Source organism: Artibeus jamaicensis, unplaced genomic scaffold (assembly GCF_021234435.1).
Source record: "Artibeus jamaicensis isolate MK-2021 breed Jamaican fruit bat unplaced genomic scaffold, CSHL_Jam_final scaffold_833, whole genome shotgun sequence".
Taxonomy (NCBI): Eukaryota; Metazoa; Chordata; class Mammalia; order Chiroptera; family Phyllostomidae; genus Artibeus; species Artibeus jamaicensis.
In genome coordinates, this window is record NW_026522056.1 from 22,003,821 (window position 1) to 22,024,799 (window position 20,979).

At 42.3% G+C, this 20,979-nt stretch overlaps 1 long non-coding RNA gene across 1 annotated transcript in view; it reads left to right on the top strand.

Moving 5' to 3' along the window:
• The window catches only part of LOC128626629 (uncharacterized), a 55,558-nt gene that overhangs the window by 17,097 nt on the left and 17,482 nt on the right, over positions 1-20,979 (top strand). The window contains exon 2 of the long non-coding RNA XR_008390616.1: positions 6,884-7,001. This is a non-coding gene — a long non-coding RNA (uncharacterized LOC128626629). The remainder of the gene's footprint in view (positions 1-6,883; positions 7,002-20,979) is intronic.

Below are 20,979 nucleotides of genomic sequence, written 5' to 3' on the forward strand. Positions count from 1 at the left end.
TCCGCCCAAGATGAGAAAACCTTACGCTGGGACTTAAAATACGGCCTCAGAGACTTGAGGGCCTGTGTGATCCATTGCAGGTGGAAGCCAAGTAAAACTTCAGACATTTGTCCCCCAAGTATTGTAAAAAGTTGGAGCCCACGCAGAGAAGACTTCAAGAGCCGGCCGGAAGTCAGCTCCTATGGGAATCATGAACACTCGCGACGCTGGGAAGAGGCCGCTGGAAACAGCCGCCTCCAGCCGTCTGGATGCAGCTGAGGTCGTAGGGAGACACGAGGGGGAGACTCATCTTTGACTTGAAGGAAGATGCTGCTGGTAAACCACCCAAACTGTGTAGCGCTGTAAGAACAACTCTAAAACGGACTCCACCAGGGCCATATTCCATCTTCCTCTGAGAAACCCCACGCAAGCGCTGCTCCTGGGTTGCATCTCTCCTCGAAAGGCCCCAGGATTGGGCATTCACCCTCCACTTTCCCTCCCTCTGTCAGAGTCAACATGGCGACTTCCGACTTCCCGGCCTGCCCCTCGACTTCCCAGAAGGTGCGGCATTTTCCCAGCATACCCCACAACTTCCCGGCATGCCCCGGGGTTGCTCCGGCCTCAGGCTCACTGGAGGTCCGTTGGGGGCTGTGGTGCTGTTTACAGTCCCAGGACCACCGAGGCACCCACGGGAGCTGTCTCAGCCGTGGTTGCGAAGGGGCTGGCGCCCTAACAAGACTTAGAAGGGAGATTAAGACGCAGTTCCTAAATGCACGGGAGCGCACTGTGACCTTGAAAACCCCGGAAACGCAGCCGCCAAGGCTTTCGAGCCTGGAAACGAGCCCACCCCCGTCGCAGTCAGTGGGGGCCATGGGGGAGAGCGTCTGCACAGGCCCGGACAGCAGGCCCCTCTTCGCTCCGTTCCTCGAGTCAGTAGCTGTGTCCTGTCCTGGCTACTCTTCATTGTCTAATTGTTTCGTTGTCCAGTGACTCAAATTAAATCACACTCTGCAGAGTCCTACTGTGTCTGGAGGAGCAGGGCATGCCAAGGGAGTGCGAGGACACGAGCCACCCCTCTTCTCTGTCTAGTGCTGAAGCAAGTGCGAGCTGTGCCCAACTGTACCGTTAGTATTGTGAGTGTCTTACCCCGAGAGACTGAGATTCAGAATTTATGGGGCCGTTTTATGTTTCCTGACCAGGCTGACCCTAGAAGTAATCCTGTAGGTTGATAGGTTAAGTGCAATTGTTCTGTTCGCTTTGCAAGCGAAGAGAAAGTCTGTGAGAGGTTGAGACTTGCCCAAGTGTCGCATCTAGTAAGTGGAGAACTGAGGACCCAAGCCCAAGACGTCTACCTTTATTACCTATGCTAACAGATTCCTTTAAAAAGAAAAAAAAGAAATCACCCTGGCTGGTGTGGCTCTGAATTGAGCACTGGCCTGCAAACCAAAGGGTCGCCAGTTCGATTCCCAGTCAGGGCACATGCCTGGGTTGCAGGCCAGGTCCCCAGTAGGGGGCATGTAAGGTAACCACACACTGATGGTTCTCTCCCTCCCTCTCTCCTTCCCTTCTCTCTAAGAATAAATAAATATTTTTTAAAAAAACCAGCTCTGGCTGGTGTGGCTCAGTGGATTGAGCAGTAGCCTGCAAGCCAAAGGGGCACCGGTTCTGTTCCCAGTTAGGGCACATAGTTGGGCTATGGGCCAAGTGCCCAGTAGGGGGCGTATGAGAGGAAGCCACACGTTTATGTCTCTCTCCCTCTCTCTCCCTCCCCCTCTCTAAAAATAAATAAATAAAATCTTTAAAAAAAATCATGTTCAAAGCCCTTCACTTGTGTGAAGGACTTTGATAATGTAAGTAAAGGACTACCTATAATATCAAATATCCTCTTTTTGAGGTTAGTCTGATTTTAAAAAATCAAAACAATAATGAAAAACATTATCTCTAGGTGCTATGGCCCAAAAGGCACATGGGACGTGCCCCAGGGGTTTGGAGTGGCCCCAGACCACCTGGGGATCCCGATAGCAGATCGCACCAGCGGTGCTTCCTTCTCAGGCCTAGCCCCAGCCTCAGGCCTAGCCCCAGCTCGCCCCTCTGTGGCTGTGAAGCCCAGACCCACACATCTCTGCGGGCAGTTGCAGCCTGAGGTTGGAGCACAGGGTAGAGAATGGACCAGACAGTGCAGGGAGAGGGTTGTCATGTGCCAAGAGATCTGCTATGTGATCTGAGTTCACAGGTTTTCCCTCACCCTGCGCTTGATCGGTATCTTTTGGCATTGTGCTTTTATTTTAACATTACATAATGCCATAAGAGTATATATCTGGAACATTACCTTAAATTATTTCTCCACTTGGAAATAAAGCTGAAGATACTTTTTCCAAAGCCTGTGAATTTATTTTATAATAGTACCCACATGTTTTCTGAGAGAACATGCTGTTAAAGATTTTGAGAATAGTGAGGGGAACAGAGGCAATGAAAACATTGTTTTTCCTGCACAGTGTCACTGTCTTTTTTTTTTTTTAAGATAAAGTAGTTTAATTGGAAAAAAGGTTGAAGGACAAAAGTGAACAGTCCTTAAAATAAGCCCTAAGCACTTCTTTAAAGTAAAAGTACTAGCCTTAAATAGTTTTAAAATAATAAATATGATTTAATCACAAACCAATAAAATAAGTATTTAATTAAACATAAATTTGTCAGGGAAATATATGGTTTTGATATGGTCTTATTTCCAAGGATCAGCTTGAAAAATTAGTGCTAAAATGTAGTGAAACAACCCAAAATTTGGACAATAGATATGATACTCTATTCTGAAATGTGTTTAGCTAATATAGATTGCATTTCTTTTTTTCTGAAGAATGTCATTTAATAAAAATTACAAAGGAAGTACAAAGTCCTTAGTGAAAAGCTCAAAAGTAATTCATGAAAACCCTTCAATTTTTAGCCTTCCTATTGTAGTAACTTACTTGTTGGGGTGAATAAATGACCTTTGTCAAATGTGAGGCCTCATACCATATCTTTTTCATTTATGTCTTTTAGTTTTCTTGGAAATGCCACCCACTAAAAGCAAAGTCTGATTGTTAAGTCACTATTAAGACAGAATCCAACTGTGTTTTTTCTGAATTATTTTTAAATTACTTCTTGCATTCTATACACAAATACTACACTCTGATATTTTAAAACTGTTAAATAACAGAATTTCTATAATGGGCTTCTGCTTATTTTGTGTGTATGAAAGCTGCTTTGCTTGTTCAATTATTTGTTATATACAGAAGTGTATGGACCTAAGAAAAATACCCCAAGATGCTGTCTATTACGGAATTTAAAAGAATGAGCCTGACAGTAACTTTCTCAAGGAGAAGTATCAGAAACTAGTTTCCACCCTGAGGACAGATTATAGTTATTGTGTGATAGACGCCTTTCCTGTTTTTAAACACACTGTGTCTGTGCTAAAATACCATCTGGCCTGTATGCCTCGAGACCACCTTCCAAGAAAAGGAGGTCTTTTGGGTACTTAAGAATGTAAGCTTTTTTGCATGAAGTTCAAGATGAACTGTTTTTATTTCACAATCCACTTACAGAGTATAGTGTCCAAGTTTAGCCTTGGATGTATTGAGATTGTCATAGTCTGATCATGTATTGACATTTAAGTTTTTCTGGAAATATTGTCTCCACACCTTTTTGTCTCCATACCTTTTTATGTATGCTAGAGAAAGCGCACCACACAGGGAAGCTAGTAATCATAGGGAGAGAAATGACAGCCCCGCCCAGGCAGTAAGAGAAACAAAAGAGTGAGCTTTCGGGCTCCGGAGGCGGCAAGCAGAGCTCACATCGTAGCTCTGCAAGATACGTAAGGTTTCACTGTATTGTGGATGTAACAGTCCATCATCGTCTTGTGAGGATTAAATATGTAGATGCATATAATGCATCTGACATGTTGTAAGCGATCAATAAAAATGAGCTATTATTACAGTCTGAGAATTTCAGCTACTTATCCCACTGCCTACAGAGACAGGATGAGTGATGAACTAAATAGGGGCTGGATGTTTACGTTTGAAAGAGGCTTCTAGAATCTAAATCCAGGTGGCCTCACACCCATTTTCCTTGTCCCACCTGTCCGTGATGTAAACTCTTCACTCGTCCAGCCTGTGTGCCCTCTCTGTTATCCCATCCTGATGGTCATCTGTGTACCTTGTTCCCTTTTCCAAATTCCCACTACTCCCCTCCTTCTGCCATCCTCCCACATCATGAGGAAGAAACTCAACTGTGTTCTCAACCTCTTCTCGGTCACCAACCTCCCCTGCGCTCTCAACGTGTTGTCACTCCCTGCTGAGTTCTCTTAGGCAACTCTATCTCATTCTCCACTGTGCTATTTCAGACCTTTTTCAGTTTTTTCAAAATGCCTGTCCTCTCACTTTCCTTCCCTCCCCCAGTAAGTAACCTTGCAACCTACTTCACAGTAAAGTTAGAAATAGGGACGCTTCTGATATTTAAAAATATATAAACCCATTGTTTCTTCATTTCCCCATTTTCATGAAAAAGGTATCCTTTCACTTATCTACCTGTGCTCTTGATCTTTCTTTCACAGGATCCATCAGTAATTCCCTCTGTTTTTTCTCTACTTTTAACCTCTGCCTGGATATTGTCCCTGTTAGCGTTGAACATTGTTCATATTACTCATCTTTTCAAAGCAAACCCCCCTCTTCTTGTTCCTTCCCCCTCATATCTAAACTCTTGAAAGAGATGCACATTCTCTGTCTCTCTTCTCTCAAGTTCTACTCACTCCTCACCCACCACAGCGTGGTTTTGGATCCTCTCCCTCCACTAGAACTGCTGTCACCAAGGTCATTGGCATCGTATGTCTGAATTCAATAAAAATTCATAGCTTGCCTGATGTCTTAACTGCTTGTGACATGACTGACCACTGCTTCCTTCTAGAAGCCCTCTGTGCTCTTCACTTCCATGACCTTTTCTCTTGGGTTCCTTTCTGCCATTCTTTTTACTCCTTTCTGAGGCCTCTTGCTTCTTCCTCTGCCCACTTCTTAAACAGGTCTCTCTTGGGCGACCTCTTTTCAACTCACTTGACATATTTTTTCACCATCTCACCTAATCCTATTGCCCCCGCTCACCTTTCTGCAGCCATTTCTCCCAAGTTTGTGGGCAAGAGCTCTCCTGAGCTTCAGACCCGTATCTCTAATAGCTTAGTGAACACCTTCTCTAGTATGTATGGAAGGCCAGGCTCGACGTGTCTAAAACTGAACTCCTGATCTTTATTTGCACCATCACAGCCTGCTCCTCTTCCAGCATTCCCTTCTCTCAGTTATCTTTTTAGAGATACCAAAACCGAGGCTCAGGGAATTCCGAGAGTCCTCCGAGGGTACATTCAGTCTAGTGGCGGGGCTGGGATTCAGGTGTTGGTCTCATCAGTCTGAGGCCCATGCTTTCTCCACCACATTAGACTGCCGCTCCGAGGGAGGGCCTCTGAGCAAAGGGGCTACTGTGTCACTTAAACGATTTATTCTAATATTTTTGAAGGACTTTTTAAAAGTCCTTCATATCTATATCAATGATAATATAATATACAACATTTATATGATACTTCCTGTTTTTCAAGGTATTTTTATTTTTCCTTATCGCATTATCCTGTGGCCACTAAGTAAGCCACAGAGCTTACTTACAAACCATTTGAGAGTGGAGAAAACTGCAATATTAAAGTTAAGGGATTTTTACCATGATTTCATAGCAATATAATGGTAGGTATAGGCAAGATTTAGTTCTCTTAATTTTTAGTCTGGTATTTTTTCCACTATGCCTGTGAAAAACTTGTTTGCGTTCCTTTTTAAGTATTGAGTTTAAGAGCTTAAGTCCAAGTAAAACTAGAAAATTTTTAAGTTCTCAGACAAAATGGTACAGATTTATTAGTACTGATAATGTCATTGCTAAAAAGTGAAAAAGTAAAGAGAACAACAGGGAATAAACTAAAAAGTGTTATGTGTCTCATTAAGTAATCAATTCTTTTTATTTGTCTAATTTTATGCAAGTGAAAAAAGGACACCCAACCGCAAAGTCCCTGAGACACTATTCAAATTCAAATACTTCTGAAAGAGAAAAATATGACTTTATTCTTTGCAGCCTATGAAAAATCTGTTTTTGTTTGTTGCATTATTCTTGATGGTATCTATGTTTTGTAATTATCAAGGAAGTAATAATGAAAATGGAAAAAATACTTTTTTGTGTTGTTCTCTCATTTCATCGCTGAAACAAAATATATTCCCCTTTTTTCCAAAAGTCAGCTGGGTTTTATCAGCTTTGCAAAATGATGAATGAATGCCTTCCTTGTTCATTATTATTGTTTAAGTCATTCTTATTTATGCCAGTAATTCAAGGATTATGTTTCGATTGTTCTTGAGAGATGAAAACACTTTCTTGCTGATGAATAAACACTGCCACTTTTTAAATATTTGTATGCAAAATGCCTTTAAAGCCACTACGAAATCCTTTGCAAGAGCATTAGGAAACTGTTTTTTGAAAGGCACTTTTTTTCTACCTTTTATTTCATGCTAAGCAGTCCAGTTGAAAGGCCTTTCAGAGTTAACTTGTTTAAGCAATACCAGTGTTTTAGTGTAATGAATAACTTTTTATAGGAGACAATCACACACAATTCAACATTGCGGTATTTCTGTTTCTTTGCACCACCAATGCAGGGATTCTGCTGTAGAATCTCTTTCTTTGAGAAAGCTGGAGCGATCAAAACCCCGATTGACCTCTGATATTCACGTGGCGCTCTTGATCTTGAGGGCAGCAGCAGTAACAAAGCGTTAATGGCAGCCATATGCTTAGGGTATTGTGGGTACGGGTGACGCACATGTGAACTTGGGGGGTGACTGATGCTAACTGCTATTCGTTTCAGGTTTGGTGTGGAGATTACTGATGAAGAGTTTGAGGTCTGAGTTGCTGCTTCACAGAATCCTCCCTGATGAAGACGAAAATGTCGGATACATGCTGTTCACGGCCATGTTTGATTCTCGGTACTCCTTTTTCGCATTTTATCATCCCCTAGTAGTTTTCTGTTCTTGTTGTTTTAGTACAGAAAATGGCCCACCCCCAAGAGTTAGGGTTATTTCAAATTTTTCTTTATTTCTTTGTATCTCATTTATTAATATTTTATCAGTGACAAAGATTTTGAAATGGTGATGTTAACAAAAAATCTTCTAACATTGATCCATAATTCGTTTAAAAGTTTTACCATCTCAGCATCTGAAAAGTGGACGTGGGGGGCGGTGTACTGGAGATAACAGAGGGAGGGGTGTCAGCTGTGTTTGTGGAATTGGGAAGGGAACAGCTGTGAGTGGAAAAAGTCAGGTCCTGGAGATGAACGTTCCCACGTCGCACCTAATGCATTTCCATGTGCATTGGCCTTCTGCTCTCTCACTAACCTCCCATTACCATCCGTGTATAGGACTTCTCACCACCTCCTGAAGAGCTCTAGCTCAGAGAGTGGGGTACACGGCAGTTGTCAATGGTTGTGTTAAAGCAGAGCAAGAATGCTTTCTAAATATTCCTAATTTGTGTTCTCTGTCATGGACCCCAAAGTTATACTCTTTTGAGCAATTTGTTTATAGATTTTACAGAGTAAGTCAAGGCTGAACTATTTAACATTCTGACCAGTATTGACCATTTTATTGCTCAGATATCTGGAGGGCTATTGCAATCCCTGATGTATAAGGTTTTTAGCTGAGACCACAGAAAGGTGGGCTCCTTCTTCTTAAAGATGCTTCTGTTCCCCAGGGCCATTTCGGGGAGTACCTATGTCCGTCCTGCACATCTCTGCACTGTCCTCCAACTCTCATGCCTTTTACCTGGGAAGCCCACCCATCACTTCCTGTTGGCTCTGGATGCAGAGTGCACAGTCACCAACCTGGTTTGATTTGAAGGTCATGGCAAAACACACTTCTCCAAAATTATTTTCCATCATACCTACCACAGAACCTGAAATTTTTACCTTAAGGGACCCAGTTCTTTGAGTCAGAAGGTACTGATTCTCAGAAAAAGCTGCTGAGATACTAATATCTCTGAGGAAGGTAATACTTTAATTTGTCAGTCATTAATGCTTAGTTCAACACTTCCCAACTAGTATATGGGAGGAATACTAGTGGCATAATAGGGTGGCCAAAGCTCTCACAGTTAAAAAGGTTCCCGAGGCCAAGTAAGTCCAATGAATTCCTTTCCTGAAAGACTTCTAATAGTCTTTTACATTGCCAGTGCGTGTTGTGAATCTTCCAAAGTGAAGACACAGATCATTAGACAAATAGTTTATTTCAAAGATGATCCCAGGAAACGCTGATAGGGTGTCTGGGAAGTGAGGCCGTGAGAGGAAGAGGCCGGTACAGGAGGATGCGTGAAGGAGGGAGTCATTGGAACCCACCTCGGAGCTGTGCTGGCCGGGAAGGAGGGAGCTGGAGTAGGCAGACACAGGCACCGGCGGCCACCCGCCGTTGGTCCGGGGCTCCCTTTACAGTGAACACCCTGGCTCAGCACAGCAGCTGGCTGAGCACATCCTCTGGCAGGAGCGGAGGGGCTCGCAGCAGGAACCCGGAGCCTGGAGGACGCACTGGTGGGCCTTGTCTAAGATGGGCACCTGTTGTGTTGGATTTAGCCTAGGGCGCCTCCCAGACCAATCTGACCTTTCATCTGACCCTGGAGGCCAGGGTTCCACAGAACATAATTGGGGAAAGCTACCTTAGTTACTGTAGATAAGTTAATTTGATAAACAGTTTTGATTTTAGAAAGTCAAGATCAGGTGCCTGAGAGAATGAAGTGAAGAGAAGGACAGAGTTTTAAAAACTGTGTGGAGCCTACAGAGAAAGACACAAGCAGGGTGCTGCAGGGAGTATCCTAAGCACCCAGGAGTGGGGTGGAGGGGAAGGGGCTCAGGGTGAGGTGTCCGTCCACACCAGCAGAAAGGTTAGGTGCCCAGAGTGAGGTGCAGGGGCGCAGACAAGAGTCGCCCTTGGCCTGGCCCCTTCCCTTCAGTTTTAGGTGGGTAAGCGTTAATGACAGGGGGCAGCGCTTTTCATCCTTTATATTCTTGATTTCAGATTCCAGATAACAGACTATGACTTCACTGTCAATATTTACAAGTGCCTCTATTATCTGACATTTGACATATCTTACCTTGTTATTATTCCCATTTTTCACATGGGACATGAATGTCTAGAAAGTCTGAGTGATTTAAGCAAATTATATAAGTCCGTGTCTGGTTGCTCACAAATTTCCTTGGAGGGAGGATGCAAGAGTTTGTTCTCACGTGTTCTCTGACAATAACAGTAACAATAGCTAACACTCAATGCCTACGGTTTGTCAGGCACTACATGTTAACCCATTTCACTCTTACGACAACCCTATCAGGTATTTTATATGTGAGAAACCTGAGGCCCAGAGTGTCAGCTGCCACTGTCCGCGAGCTGGCGGTGGTAGCCAGGAGGCAAGCCCGGGCCAGCTGACTCCAGGACCCCCACACCTCACACCGCTCTGCCTCTCTGGGCAGGAGGGAGCAGTTGCATCCGCGTTACCAGTGCGGTTACATGGGGCTGTGGAGCACACAGAGAAAAAATCAGAGACTCTAAGAAATTCATCTGTTCTCACAATTCATTATTCTTATTATTAAATTCAGAACTGAAATGTTACATAAGTATGAAATACCAGATTTCTAGAACCTAGTATTAAAAAAGAATGATTTTTATACAGGTTACATGTTGAAATGATAATATTTGGGGTATATTGGGTTATATAAAATGAATTATTAAAATTAACTTTACCTTTTTAAAAAGCCATTAAAAATGCACAGTGGACACTTTTAAATTATTTAAGTGGCTTGCAGTGCACTCTTATGGGACAGAGCAGAGTTAGACAGCGGATCTCGTTAGAGCGGGCGGTGAAGTGGGAGGAAGGAGTTACTTCAGCTACTGTCCGACCCCGAGTCAGTCAGTTCTTAAAGTCTCTGCGCCTTAGTTTCTCCATCTGTAAAATGTGATAGGGAACTTAAACTTTGCTCGCAAGTTTAATTTAATTAACAAATCGAGCAAAAGTAACTCCAAATGATTTTACCCAATGTTTACAGGAGACTAGACAATTATTTGGGAGAGCAGGAATAATGTAAATAAATTGCTTATCAAGATTAAATATAAATGTGAAGATTTACCTGTTATTTTCTTTTAGCGAATACACAACTTTGCACTCCAGGCACTGATCCCCAAACGAAACATTTGTGTCGTGGGAAGTTCGCTGTCATTTCTAGCTTTACAGTTTTATTTGAATGAGGATCATGTACGTTAGCCTGGGCCGGTAAGGTGGCAAGGGCAGCATTGTGATCTCCATTTTACAGATTTAAAAACGACTCGAAGAGGTTCAGATGCAGGGCTGAAACTTCTGGTGCCAAGGCCAGTGGTGTTCAGCTCGGATTCCTGTTGGGAATGAAGGGGCAGCGGGTCAGTGGGAGGAGGTCAGTTAAAGCTTGTGTGCTTTCCTTTGACGTGAGGAGTTACTCCGTCCGGCCAGTTTTGGCAGAGAGCAGAATCCCAGAACTTGCACTGTGAAGTTTGCCGTAACCGTGATGTTGCCACAGTGGTGCCTTCACAGGAACAAGTGCACACGTATAACCACTTCGACTGGATGAGAGGTTCAGACAGTCCACGCAACCCATGTTTTTCTTGGTTACTTGTTGTCATTATTTTTTAAGTTAGCAAAGCAATACATTCTTGTAAAAATCCAAATAGTCCAAAGAACAGAGGGGAATGCCCCCTGCACCCTCCCCCCAGTCTAGCTTCAGCAATAACCTGTTGATTATCCATTTTAGCAGAAGATAGCACATTAAATATTTTCATTCTAAAACTGTTCACAAATTGTCATAGTGTTCTACATGAACCTTTACTGTGGGTAGAAAAACATCCTTTAAAAACACCGTGTGTATACAGTTTGTCGTTTGCCCTTTGTATTGGTTACGAGTACACCTCCCATCTTCATTCAAGATGACAGTTCTACTAAAATTGTATGTAATTTCAAAAATAATGTTTTTTGCAAAGACTAAAGAAAAACTGGTCTAGAGCAGTGGTATTCTGCAGAGATATTTGTCAGAAAAATCAGATTTCATCCATATCACAGCTTCATTTTGAGCTGAGAGCCTGGGTTATTATATGGCTTAGAAAGGTTATCTGTTTAGTCATGAGTAAATTGACTCCCCCGAGGGCCCACACAATTATAGAAGCTCTTGTTTTTGTTTAGATGTGTTTTGGAAAGCAGAGAAGTGGTTTATTTAGAATATTAATAACCCTTGGAAGACAAATAATTAGGTCAGGATGGTGGTCAGGGTATAGTTTCTTTATCATTTTTAATTCACTTACCACAAGCCATTTGAAGTGTGAACATAAGCGTATTTATCCTATACACATAATTACATAAAAATCACACACAGTTTTCTTCTTCATAAAAGTTGCTTTCCTTCTGTGAAGAGTAACCACCATGAATAAGTTAGTGGGACCCGCGAGGGGTTCCACAGCATAGTGCGCCATAAACCCCTCCTTGCTGGGGGGGTGTTTGAGTCATGCCGAATGGGGAAACCACTGCTGTCTCCCCATCATAACTTAGGAAATTTTGGAAGTTTGTTGACAAATTCTCTAATTCTGAACATGTTAACTGAGAGCAAGAGGACAGAATTTGCAAGTCAAGTGACGGAAGAATCTATTGTCAGACAATTAAAACATCTTCACCGGGACCTACCGAGCTAACCTTTGTGTGGTCTTGTTCTCAGATGGAAATGGCTCCTGGAGGCAGTTGACAGCGTGGATTTTGAGCTGACACTAAATGTGTGTGGGAACTTGCAAAAACAAATCCAAGAAAAGATTTAGGATCAGGGTTTTCTTTGCCACTTTTTTACCATGATGGGGTGGGAGTGGGAGTGGGAGCTGAGGCCAGGGGCTGGGGGCGGCTCCAGAGGGAGAGGTGACATTAGAGATGCTGGTAAAAGTTAGTCCTGGTCAAGCCTGGGGTGAACAATGACTCAGTGTTGTTGTGGGCTGCCTCCACGACTTAGATATTCTTCCCATGTCAGTATAATCACTGCTGGGAGGTAGCTCGATTAAGGATTACCATATCATTAATAGTATCCATGACTTTTGTTCAAAGGCTACTTGTGCAATGTCGCCTTGTGGATGAGGCGCCGTAATCCTCTGAGCCGCAGCTGTAGGGAGGGAGGCTCCGCGGAGCCGCCCACACTGACTTCCCTGTCCTCCCGGATCAGTTCTAAAAAACAGACAGAAACAACAGTCAACTCAAAGCCAAAAAAAAGAAACATCCATTCTACATTTCCACATTCATCTCCAAGCTTCAATCCCTGCCAGTGGCTCCCATTCATCTCTTCTCTAACATCCAGATCACCACTCGGATGGTGGCCAGATTAAAGGGGAACAATGCAGTTTTAAATGTAAAGTTTGCATCTAATTTTTCCCTTTGCATGAGAAAAAGCACATTGATTCTATCTATGTGTCTGTCTAATGCTTAGTCTGTAGTTTTTCAGGTCTTTCTTATTTTCTGTGGCAACATGAGGCATGCTTGTGTCCCTCAAATGTCTAGGCTTTCTGAGTTTATGTGGTGACGACACCTAATGTTGAAATTTGTATTTGACTACAAATGTATATACATAGTTAATAAACAATGGGGTTTTACTTCACTAATATTGTTGCGTCTGAGAGACTTCTACATCCAGTGGGTCTGAGCATCTAAAGAAATCTAAAAACTTAGTTTGAAACCTAAGCAAACATACCAAGATATTGGGGACGGGGTGGAAGAAAATAAGTGAGTGAATCACATCTGGTGAAAACTCCAGGTGGGAGAAGACAGGAAAGAATGGACGTGACCTTCAGAGCACATTTCATTTCATGAAGATCACCTCCTCAAAAAAAGGGAAATGAAAGGATAAGGAAGGCCTTATTTATTCGGTGTAGGAAAATGTAAAAGTGGAGTAAAGCCTAAACTTAAACTTCTTGTTGTACAGGTTAATAATCACACTTTCATTTCAAGTGGAAAGGGAGTTATTTCTTGATTTACTCATAGTCATTATTTTTTTAAGTTATTTAATCTTACATTTTTATCTTATTGCTTCATTGAAAAATCACTCTAACATTGTTTTATTAAAGTGTAGTTGCATGCAATATTAGATTAGCTTCACATGTACAGCAGTGACTCAGCATTTGCACACCTTACGATGTGATGGACACCATAAATCTAGTAGCCATCTGTCACCATACAAAGTTACTACAGTATTACTGACTACATTCCCCATGCTGTACTTTACGTCCCTGTGACTTATTTATGTTATAATGGAGGTGTGTACCTGTTATCTATCCCCTTTCACCTTTTTCACTCGTCTCTGCTCTTCCCTGTGGCAACCATCAGTTCTCTGTATCCATGAGTTTGCTTTTGTTGTTTTGTTTGTTCATTTGTTTTGTTCTTAGATTTCACGTGTAAGTGGATCATATGGTATTCATCTTTCTCTGTCTGACTTATTTCACTTAACGTTATACCTTCCAGTTTTATCCATGTTGTAGCAACAACATAAGTACATAATACATATATAAATATATAATTTCACACAAGTCAAGGCTTTTGAGGTTCCTACTGATTTTAAGACTGTAAAGGTTTTCTTGGACAGCCCCCAATTTGAAAATTGTTGCTCTAAACCATAATGGGAAGAGAAGTGCTCCTGCCTAAACTAGAAACTTCTGGATGGCTCTGTTACAGAAGAGTCCCCTCAGGAGATGGCTTGCTTTATTCAAATAGGAGAAAAGTTCAGGGTCATGAGCTCTGTGATTTGGGCATCTCAGTTTACCTGAGTGAAAAATGGAATGGATCAATTCGTAAGCCAGTATTCACTGAGGGTCTTCTAGGAGCCGTCCACTCTTTCCAGGCAGTGAGGGCACACATGTGTGAACAGCTCCATCACCGCCCAACTCACAGTCAGAAGTGGGCACAATTCCCAATGAAGAGGCAGCGATAATGCAGAGAGAGGCAGACGTACATGCGGGGCTATGGAACCGGAGGGGTACCTAATCCAGGGAGCAGGGAGAGGGGTTGGCACTTCAAAGTGGTCCTTGAAGGACAGGTAAGAATGAGCCAGAAGAAGAAAAGGTGAAAAGTATGCCAAATAGGGAAGTCACCATACGCAAGGACCTAAAGCAGTGTTTGTTTGTTTGTTTTTCCAAATGGTGGGTTGGGAGCCCCTAGTAGGTCATGAAATCAGTTTAATGTGTTGTGATTGGCATTTTAAAAATAGCACAATAGAATAGAAAATATGAGAGTGGACCTCACATTGTATGGGTATTTTTTCATGAAACCTTTTTTCCCATTGTATTTATGTGCGCATGTGCATGAGAGAGAGAGAGACAGAGAGGCAGACAGTCCTGAGACTGTATGGAATTACAATGTAAAATATAGTTCTTATTATTCTTTAATAAATAAAATTTTTCGAAAACCGCTAGTCTAGAGTATTAAGAAAGGAACATTATGTGTTAAAGAATTATAAACAGCCATTCAAACAGGGATACAATGGGGTGCATGCAGGTGGAGCTGCTGAAGAAATAAGCAGGAATCAGAACACAGAGCCTAATGACCTGCCCAGTGCTTGGCATTTGATCCTGAAGGCAGCTCAGTGCCATGAGAGGATCTTAGGAAGAAGAGTGACCTGACCGAGAAGCACTGGTTGCATAAAAATGACTCTAGCAGCTATGAGAAAGATGGGTGGAAGTGGTGGCCGTGAAGTTGGACGGGAGGAGACCTCTTTCCAGGCTGTTGTGAACATTCAAGGGCCTGAAACAAAGCAGTAGGAATAGAGAGGACTATAATAGTTTATAATTTATTAGAGCTTTTTAAAAAAAGTATGTGATTATTTCTCATATACCATTCTGTTCCAGTGTCATAGACGCATGATATGCTAGACTATAAGCTGCATGAAGGTGGGAATTTTTGTGTACTTTTAAAACCTCAGCAGCCTCAGAAATGATAACAACGCTAATGTTTATCAGCTGGTTGGTAATCTCTGTTGAATGAATGATAAAGGAATGTTCTCCTATCTTAAGAGGAAATTAATTATAGGAGGTTGTTTTAAGTTTTCTTCTGCTTCCTGCATTATCTTTATAGTCTTCCTTTTTCTTCTTCTTTTTTGCCGTTGTATTTTATTTTTTACGATCTCTATCTTTCCTGTTAGAGGCTTTCCTAACTGGTCAGTGGTCTTTCAATATTCATTTACATTTAAAAGTAAGGCTTTCAGGTAAATTAAATACTTCCTGTGTGTTGGTGATATAGTGATTGTTGAGGGTCCAGTCATTTTACTTGGTGACTCCAAAATGTCAGTTTTTATGTATTTTCTCTTGCGCATGTCACCTTCTTAACAGAGAATCTTCTAATGTTCTGCCTTGGGAAGGTGAGACTGGCCAGCAGTACCCAGGGGCCCAGTGGGATAAAGTAGTTGACTGTGAAACTATTGAATGGGCAGACTTCCACTTAATTCTTGTACTTAGTATGACACCTGACCCGAGTCCAGTTTCCCTGATGTCTCTGAATCTAGAACCTTCCTGGTTCAGCTCCTCTGCAGTCAGACTTTTTACCTTCTTTTTTTATGCCTCTTTACTTATCCTTGCCTTCCAATTTCCCTGATGCACCCGAATTCGGGTCCTGGCCAGGGGCGTGTGCTGGGAGTTCAGGCCCTTGTCTGCACACCCTTGCTCTGTCCGGAGGTTTCAGCCCTGCTCCCCAGTTACCAAGTCTCCTTCTCCTTTCCAGCACGGACACTACATGGACATCTCTTATGTGCTGTTGTCCTCACTACTGTGCCCTTTGTCCCTGTGAGTTTATGCCATTTTTATTCCTTTACTCTCATTTTAGAGGGGTTTTAGGAGAGAGAGGAAATAAACGTGTACTTAATCTTCCACACTTAAGCAGAAATCTCAGAAGGGCTTTTTAGAAACTAGCTTCATTGACTGACTACATTAATTACTAGTCTCACTTTCTCCTTCATTTTCTCAGATTTAATCACATTCGTTTAATCAAGTTATCCAGAAGAAGAATTTTGGAGTGTTGGTCATGTTCTCTGATTTTAAAAATAAAAATTTTCTTCTTGGTTAAATGCTATAATACACAGATAGTGATAATTTTTAGAACATGTTATCTGAATATTGATACTCATTAATAACTTTAAATAGTCAGTGAGTTCTTATTTGTACGTTTGGCCGTTCTGACATGAAAAAGTCTGGTAGAAAATCTATCAAGGCAACTGAAAAGTTAGACTTTTTATTTTTTCATTTTTAGACAAAGGGGAAGAGAGGGAGAAAGAGAGTCAGAGAAACATATGTGTGGTTGCCTCCCAAGCACCCCCACTGGGGACCTGGCCCACAACCCAGGCATGTGCCCTGACTGGGAGTCGAATCAACAACCCTTTGGTTCACAGGCTGGCGATCAGTTCACTGAGCCGCACCAGACAGGGCACAACTGAAAAGTTTTGATATGTTACTATACATAGGGAAAAACAATTACAATGATTGATTATAATAAAATTAAGAAAATGCCATCAAGGCAATTATCAAAGTTCCTGAAGAAATAAAGTGCCTAAATAATTAAATGAATATTATTAGTGCATCCTGACACAGTGTTCTGGCCGTTTCCTCATGTTCCCCACCACTGACTGTACCACAGACTCGATGCTGGAATACTGCTCTCTCTCTCTAACTCAGGCTTCCTGGCAGCGCTTTCCCCAAATGCTGCACGGCATTGCCTAATGTCCTTCTGGTCTAGCGCCTGGGCTGGCTGGTGGTCAGGAGACCGAGTCCAGCCAGGATTGATGTGTGTGCACCTGTGTAGTCAAAATGCCCCAGAGTTGAGTTAAACGTAATTCTCTGGTTTGTGTCTTCTGGTGTATGATTTTATTTTTATTTCTAACCGCAAGTAAATTGAAATGTAATTTACAGGCAACAAAGTTCACCCATTTCAGGTATACTATTCAGTGGAATCCGCTAAATGGATACCAGCATTAAAATGAGAACCTAGAACACTGTCCTTACCCCATATAGTCAGTCCCCTTCCCCAGCCCCAGGCAAGCACTGATCATTCTCTGTTGTTGTAGTTTGCCTGTTCCAGAATGTGTCTGTATGATTTTAGCAGTACAAGTATATTGGTACACAGATACATTGGTACCCAAATTAATGTAGTGTGTTAAAACACAAAGGGACAGTGTCACTTCACAGGGACTCACAGCCTATTAGGTGTGAGTCACTTCTTGCCAGGCAAGTTTTGGTACTTGTTGGTGAACTGAATGGGTTTCAGAGAGATTTAGGATTCCAGAAACTTAAAATGTATCTTTTGAGAGGACTTCAGATTCTCAGAAGGTCAAAGTAAACACCTGTGGCCTGCCAGCCCAGCAGCTTCCCGGCCACTCTGCACACTTCCTAGTCTCTAACCCCCTCGGGAATGGTCACAGGGAGTGTTGATCTTAGGGAAGGAGTCCGAACAAGCCCACAGCACCAGGGCTCCGAGAGCACTTTATTTCCCACGGGGCTGCTTTCAGGAAACCGGTCGGCGTTTCTCCCAGCCTGGGCAGGTAGCCGAGTCTGTCCGTATCCAGTAGGCCCAGTAAAAGGGCCAGGAACGGACAACCTGTCACAGGCCAACCCCTGTACTTTTAGTTTCACTTTGTAAACTTTAATGGTCTAAAATAACTACTAACTTGAAATCTTGAAGGAAAGTTAATTTGTCTCAGCGTCCAAATCATTTATATGTACTAAACTGGGAAGTAAGTTAGTTTATTCCCAGAAAATTTTCATTTCGGCACATCTGAAGACACTGCATTCACTCAGCATGCATGCGTTTTGATTTATAGTATGTTGACTTTGTGTTACTCCATGGAGAAAAGTCATATTATTAGCAAGCCTGCACTAAAAGAAACCCCAGAGGTCAAGTTGTCCCTCTTCCTTCTCATACAAGGATGGGAGCTGAGACTCAGAAAGGTGACTTCCTGAGGCCCCTGGAGAAAAGATTAATTTCAGTAATTAACTCTTATGACTCTTATATAGTCCTTTTCTGAGTCATTTAAAATTTCTAAGCCTCAACTAGTAGTACACCTGCACCAGAGCCCAAACCACCAGCCCACATGTATTCCCCGGTCAGCAGAGCCTTGTTGCACAACAGGTCTTCACTGAGTGCACCGGCACGCAGCGTGTCTGCCCTGCATTACCGCCGCGCCTCCCCCAGTGCGGTGCACAGAGCATCGACTTGTCTCGTCTGAAGTATCCAGTGCTGGTCTGCACACAGCGCTGACATAACCACTGTCTTGTGTTCATTAAGGAACGTTGCAAACGCCCGGCATGTGCAGGGGAGCAGCTAAGGGGTCTTAAATCTGCAGGTACAGAATTTAGGTAAAAAGGCCACAGGAGACACTACGTAATCTATTCCCCTTTTCTATGGTCAACAAGTGCTCTATTTTTAAGAAATTTAAGAAACTACAAATAGTTTGAGAATTTTGTACTTTGAGGGAATGTTTTTCTTATTAGAGCAGCATTTCAGGACCAACTTCAGGGACTTAGCGTTCAAGTTATGATAATTCTCTAATCTTTCAAAAAGATAACCAGATTTAGGAAATGAACATTTGATGTGTGTGTGTATTTACCATTTGCTGCCTCACTAGGCAGAAACCATTAAGTGTAGTTCCACAAATCCTATTATTGAGATGACTTTCAATATAGCAGCTGTAGTTGTTGCCATGGCTACCGAGTATCACTGTATCCCCTCTCCCGGCCCCACTGACATGTTGCTGACAGCTTTGGAACTTTACTGCCTTGCTTTCCTCTCTTCTCATTCCTCAGAGAATCAATTCCCCTGGATTCTTATGTTAGACAGGGTGTCAGTTAGGATGCGGTTCTGTGTCCATAAAGGAAACTTGGCTGCTGTGTTTTCCATCCCATCAAAGAAGAATGGAGCAGGCAGCCCAGGGCCGATATGGCAGCGTCAGGGTATTATCAGGGTGCCAGGCTGCTCTACCGTTCTAAAGCATGGTTTTCATATTTAAAGTTGACTTCACGGGTCTAAGGCCTGTTGAAGCTCTGGCCTTCATTTTCTAGTGGCAGGCTTGAAAAGGGGAGAAGGCAGAGGGCAAAAGGGGTTCCTTTCAGCTCAGTCTGTTCACTTTAAGCACCATTCTCAGAAATCTCACACAATACTTCCACTTACATCAGAAGGCCAGAGTTTAGTCATGTGGGTAAACCCAGCTGCAAGGATGGCTGGGAAATGTAGTCTTTTATTCTGACTACCAATGATCCCAGCAAGGAAGGGAGGGAGGAAAAGCAGATGGATGTTATGGTAGACCACTGCCCCAGATACCTTAGGTGAAATATTCTGTCTGTATCCGTGATGCTTTAAAGTGCTCATAAATACTGGCCACTTTTTACAGAAATAGTATTTGTGGATATGCAATTGGTGCAGTCACTTGAACAGCCTCAGAGAAGCTCAGAAATTATTCTTATGTCATAGGAGCACATTCACAGTAACAGTTTGTTCTTTACCAGGATGCTTTCACTCACAGGAATTCAAATAAAACAAAGCTGAAATAGAATCACAAAAAGATATCCAAAGCCAAATACTTAACAGAATCTTAGGGAATGTCATAAACTAAACGAAACCTATGAGAAATCCAAAACACATTAAAAGGCTGTAAAATTAATTAATGGCTTTAAAAAAAGATTTTATTTATTTATCTTTAGAGGGGAAGGGAAGGAGAGAGGGACAGAAACATCAATGTATGGTTGGTTGCCTCTTGTGCGTCCCCTGCTGGGAACTGGCCTGCAACCCAGGCATGTGCCCTCACTGGGAATCGAACCTCGGTCGTTTGGTTCACAGGCCCGCGCTCAATCCACTGAGCTGCACCAGCCAGGGCTAATTAATGGCTTTTTATGAAAGAAACACTTTAAGTATAATTGCTTTACATAACCACCCAAATACACTTTTTATAATTTTTAGGAAAGTTGAGAAACTCTAGCACCAAGTTATATTCTACTTCTTACCTCTCTGTATAGGTTATTAATCACAGATCTGTCAGGATAACTTTTTTGATATTTTGTACTACCATTTACTTACTGTGAGATTTTTTAAAAACAGGTTTATTGAGATATAATTTACATATTTACAAATATGCAAATATTTACTCATTTGCAGATTTAATCAGTTACAAACCTACCCATTATAAGTGTACAACTCACTGGTCCCAGCAAGTGTGTAGGGTCCTGGAACTGTCTCCACCATCCAGCTCAGAGCAGTTCTGCCCTCTCTCTGTTCCTACGATCGCCTTCTTTCCGGACATTTCCTGCGGACGTAATCCTGGGGTATGCACTTCATGTCCAGCTGTTTCACTTAGCATCATCACGTGTTCCAGGTTCATCCATGTTGTAGCATGTATTGGGAATTAAGTGCTTTTAATTGCCAAATAGTGTTCCATTGTATGAGTATATTATATTTGGTTTATTCATTCATCTGTTGATGGACATTTAGAATATTTCCAGGTTCTGACCATTATGAATAATGATCCCATGAACATTTGTGTGCATTTCTTAGTGTGGACATGTGTTTTCATCCCTCTGATAGACTCACAGGAGTGGGATTGCTGGATTGTATTGTAAACTTGTGTTTAACTTTTTAAGAAACTGACACGTGGCATTTCAGAATGGTTGCACCATTTTACATTCCCCCCAACAATGCATGAAGTCTTCAGTGTCTCCATTTCCATCCCAACACTTCTCAATGTGTATCTTTTTACTACAGTCATTTTAGCAGATGCCTGGTGATACTTCATTGTGGTTTTAATTTGAATTTCCATAATGACTGATTTTGAAATTGTCAGGATGGGTGGGGTAGGATGAAATGGCAGCTGGACTACAATCCAAAAAGACGGCTGATGTCAAACCAGAGAGCCGAAAG